The sequence below is a fragment of the Ctenocephalides felis genome, unplaced genomic scaffold, assembly GCF_003426905.1.
Source record: "Ctenocephalides felis isolate EL2017-DRISC unplaced genomic scaffold, ASM342690v1 CF-g0.4_SCAFFOLD_01604, whole genome shotgun sequence".
Taxonomy (NCBI): domain Eukaryota; kingdom Metazoa; phylum Arthropoda; class Insecta; order Siphonaptera; family Pulicidae; genus Ctenocephalides; species Ctenocephalides felis.
Genome location: NW_020537758.1, coordinates 4,735,711 through 4,741,456, shown reverse-complemented (window position 1 = coordinate 4,741,456; position 5,746 = coordinate 4,735,711).

The window sequence follows — 5,746 nt, the reverse complement described above, 5'->3', positions numbered from 1 at the left end:
ATTTATTATCTTATTTTGGGCATAACTTTTAAACCATTTGATTCATATGAATGATGTTTTTGGCAAATTTATTTAAAATTAATTTATCTATAATATCTCGGTATACTAAAATTTTTTTTTAGAAAATGTGATTGTTTTCTTGTCAAAAGCTCGAGTACTATCATGATGGTTGTATGGGTTTGTTGAATCTCTTGTAACTTTATAACCACTTAATTAATATGAATGGTGTATTTTGCAAATTTGTTTAAAATTAAATTAATAACAATATTGTTTAATATTATAATGCTCTACAGCAACTCGATATACTAAAAAATTTTTTTGGAAAATGTGATTGGTTTTTGCCAAAAGCCCGAGTACTAACATGATCTTTGGATGGATTTGTTGAATCTTTTATAACTCTAAAATAATTCGATTAATTTAAATGATGTATTTGGCAAATTTGTACAAAATTATATAGTCTTTAAAATTGTCTAACATTATAACACCCTACAGCAACTCGGTATACTCAAAAATCGTACTAGAAATCTTTCAATCTAATCAAAATAATTGTTTTGTTATTTTGAAAAAATAAATTTCTAATTCCTATGCTTAAGGTCGTTTGCTTGAAAAATAAAAGTATATATATATATATATATATATATATATATAATTATTTTATTATTGACGTGACTGGTCAAAGAATGAATAATAATTTTAATATTCATAAATTAGTAACGAAATGCATTTTCATTATGTATTTCTTTTACGTGCGAAATATTCAAATCGTTTTTTCAATTCTATTCGATGAGTGAATTATTGATATTAAATAATAGCTTTATAAATATTAATTTTAAACAAAACAGGTCTTGGGACGTATAGAAATATTTTGTAACTGGTAAAAAATTATGAAGTAACTTTTGGACTTATAAAATTTACAGTTTTGTTTTTGGAAATTATTTAAAATTTATTTTGAGTAGATGGAGCATTTTGGTATTAGGCAATATTGTTTGTTATTTAATTTTGTTCAAATTTGGCAAATATGTTAATCATAATAATTGTTAATAATAATAATAATTGTTTAAAAGTTATAGAATATTAATAAAAGCAATGCAAGCCATCAGGACACATGTAGTCATTACCAATCTAGAAGATTTTAAAATTAATTTTTGAGTATACCGAGTTGTTGTAGAATATTTTGTTGTTAGACAATATTGTAGATAATTTAATTTCAAACAAATTTGCCAAACACATTATTTACATCATATGAATAGTTTAGAAGTTATAAATAATTTAACAAGTACAACTTTTGAACAGTTTTTTTTTATTATAACGAACAATTTTTCCAACGCACTTCATTAGTCATAATTTTTCATTTAATTATATTATTATATTTAAATTGAATTCAATAAATAGCTGAGGTCATTCTAAAAATATTAAATTAGAATAAATTAATTAACATCGAAAGAATCGATAATATTAATGAACTGAAAGGAAAATAACGATTTTATAATACTGACACCGATATGAGATTACAACTTGCCAATAGGCAAAACTCTAAGAAAAAAATCAATAATTAATAGAAACAATAAATTTTATAAATAAAAAAAAACTAAATATAAATAAGTAACATAGGTTAGCCTATAGACATGATTTACAAGGTGCATTTATTCACTAAATAATTTATAAACTAATTACGGGATATAAAAAGTATATTAGGTAGATTTGTTCAAAATTGAACAACTCTACAACTTTGTCGAACAACAAAATATTCTACAACAACTCCGTATACTCAAAAATGAATTTTAAAGTCAACATAATAAATCTTAATTTTTAATAGCTACTTTTATGATTGATAAACCCGCGTATTTTGTTACTAAATAATTTTTATCATTTAAACTAATTATCGGATATAAAAAGTATATTAGGTAGATTTGTTCAAAATTGAATTATCTTTAATATTGTCTAACAACAAAACATTATACGACAACTCGGTAACTCAAAAATTAATTTTAAAGTCCGCAATATAATTTTGGACTACATGTATAATATAATATAAAAAGTGTAATATAATATATATAACAGAAATTAATGAAAATTTAAAAAAACTATTATTTATTAATAAATCTCATTTATTCTTTTACGTAAAACTTTTTCTTGGTATTTCTGAATAATTATAAAATGTATTATTTATTGAATTTGCATCGAATCGTAAAGTTTTGCTAAAATATTGCAAATGTGCATGATTTTGCAAGAACCACTTCTAGTACAACAAATCTTATATATATATATATATATATATATATATATATATATAATTGTAAAGTTTATAACGAGTTCGACTTGCATCTTTTCCATCAATAAAATATTCAAGACTTATGAGAAGCCTATTGTTGCAAAGAAAAACCAGGAACAACTTTCTTTTTTATAAAATTATAGACAAATTTCTCATCATTGTTATTATATACATATATATATATATATATATATATATATATATATATATAATTATTATCTAAAAATACATTTTCAACCGGTCTTCATATTCTGGAGGTCTTTCAAACAAATTTCTTATCGAAATTTTGAAATTCTCTAATTACTATACATGAGTCTAATTAGATTTTGGACCTACTCCAATGTGATTCCAATCACGTATACCATGTTCTAAAATTAAATTTCAAGTTCAAAGACTTTCGAAAAATTCGAAAAAAAATGTCATTGCATATTAGACAGAAAGGTGACTTTGTAATGTAATTTTTGGGCGGTCGATAATATCTACATAAATGAATTTAAAAATATCAAAAAATTACTTTTTAGAATTTTAACCTTTAATAAATAATCACCAATCAAAAATTTTATTAACTTCCCGTAGGGCAAGTTATAGTAATCGCAAAAAAATCGAAAATGAAAATTTTTATATATCTTTACGTTTCAGAGGTTTCTGAACATTTTGGCATACCTTAGAAAAAATGGATGTATGTGTGTGTGTGTGTGTGTGTGTGTGTGTATGTGTGTGTGTATGTGTGTGTGTATGTATGTATGTGTGTGTATGTATGTGCGGATACAAATTTTCGTCGACGATTTCGGGAACACGGATCAACCGATTTGAATAATTCAAAAAACATTCGATCCGTATTGATAAGGAGACGTGCTGATTAGTTTTTGGCAAAGGCAGGTCAGACCGTTCCGAAGATACGGGGCAAAAAGTTCCGAAAACGGTAACTCAGTTTTTAAGAGAACGGAGCGTCCGATTTTAATAATTCAAAAAATATTTTATTTGTATTGACAAGATGAAGAATCGATACAACTTTCATGAAGGTAGGTCCAGCGGTTTCGGAGATATAGAGGAAAAAGTAAAAAAATGAGCCATTTGGCGGTCAAAAATGATCATTAGACATATGCACATCAAATTATCAGACATTTTATAGAGATTTTAACAATAAGTATACATTTTGTTAACATTCCTATCGGTTCCGTACCAATGCTTATGCGTTAGACAGCGACGCGGCGCTTACGCGCTTTATATTTTGTCCCTATGTAGTTAAAGCAGTACGATTGCTTTGAAAAAAAAGTTCAGATCTTCCACAATATGTCAAAATAAAGAAAAAAAATTTTTTTTCAAAAAAAACAAATTTTTTTAAAAAAAAATTTTTTTTTTAAATTTTTTTTTTTTCAAAAAAAAATAATTTTTTGTACAATTTATAGTTTCTCAAAAATCTTATTTTTTCAAAGTAATTTTTTTTCAAAAATGTTAATCGTTTTAAAAAAAAATAATAATTTTTGGTACGGGAAGTTCCAGCAATTTGCCTTAAGGCACGATGCCCTAATTGCCTTAAGACAGAATTCCACTTACAGCTAATTTTATCTTTATATTATATATAAATTATTTACAACTTTGTATTAAATTGCTCCCGATCTCCTAATGCAGTTTCTTGAACTTTCTCGTAACATTTCCTTCGACTTTATTTGTAAACAATTCGTATTTTGTTTTTGCAATTTTATAATTGTGTGTTTTTTACTTGTTTCTCTGAGGTCATAAACGAGTTCGAGATCTATGCAAATTTTTCAGGAGAGGACAACCTTTCGAATAAAAATAAATATTTAAATTAATAATCATAGAAGTCTAAGTCTTTTTGTTTGGAATTTTTTTGTCTTGTGTTTTTCTCTAATTTAAAGTATACTGAGTTGCTGTAGGGCTTTGTAATATTAGACTACACTGTTTATAATTTTATTGTGAATAAATTTTCTTAATACATCATTTATATCAATCGAATGGTTTAAAAGTTATAAATAATTTAATTAATTAGGATGATGTACAAGACAAATTTGTTCACAATAAAATTATGAATAATATTGTCTAAAATTATAAAATCTTACAGCAACTCGGTATACTTAAAAAATGCAACCAAGTGGTAAAAAAGGGCAACTTTACAATTTATACTCTATTAAGCAATGTGCAATTTGAGTGCATTTATTTGTTAAATTATTTACAAATCAAAAACCATTCGATTTATTTAAATTATGAAAAAGACTAATTTGTTTAAAATTCAATTATCTACAATAATGTCTAAGACAGTAATGCTCTACAGCAACTCGGTATACCCTGAAATTAATTTGAAACATTAATTATCGATACTTTCAAGTAAAAATGCTCACTTTTATATTTAATTTATAATTCGTAAACCATTCGATTAATATGAATAATGTGTATGAGAAATTTGTTCAGAATAAAAATGTAAAGAATATTATCTAATATTATAAAACCCTACAGCAATTCGGTATACTTGAAAAATGCAACGAAAAATACCAAATGCTAAAAAGTGCAAGTTGACAATTTATATTCAATATAGTAACGTGCACGTGAGTGCATTTATTTGATAAAATATTCACAAATCAAAAACCAATTGTTTAATTGAGATGGTGTAAAAGACAAATTTGTTTATAGAAAAATTATGAATAATCTAAAATTATAAAGCCCTACAGCAACTAGGTATACCCTAAAATCGATTTTAAACATTAATTATCAATAAATTCAAGCAAAAACGCATCACTTTAATATATAGTTTATAACTCGTAAGCCATTTCATTTACATGAATCATGTATATAGAAAATTTGTGAAAAATTAAATATTAAACAATATTGTCTAATATTATAAAATCCTACAGCAACTCGGTATACTTAAAAAATGCAACCGATAATACCAAATGGTCAAAAAAGCAAGTTGTCAATTATTTTTTATTTAGCAATTTGCAATAAGAGTGCATTTACTTCTTAATAATAATATTTGCCAAATATTTTATTTTATTTAGACAGACGGTTTGAAAGTTACGAAATATTTAATAAATATATGCGTTAAAAATGCTTTTAAAATTGTTGTAATATAAATAGCACAGTCAACAAACTATAGCCTTATACCAAAATACTCTAATAATTTCAATTATTATTACTTTTATTTCAAAATTGTTCCAAACACCTGGCTTTTCTCAATATAAATCATTGAAGCGAAAAAACCCAGCAAATCACCGCGACCAAGCCTTTGAGGCATCGGATCTTCATATCAATTTTATATTTTTATATGAAATTCACTCGCCTCATTTCGTTGGTTATTCTCGGACTTTAAAATTCGATCATTTGTTTTGTATGAAAAAATATTCCATTGGAAAAATTCCAACAGATTTAAATGAATGGCATTGGATATCTTGTTTTGGAAGAAGAAGGGTTTTATATGGGTTGAAGATAATGGGTTAAAAAAAAATTTGAGTAGATATA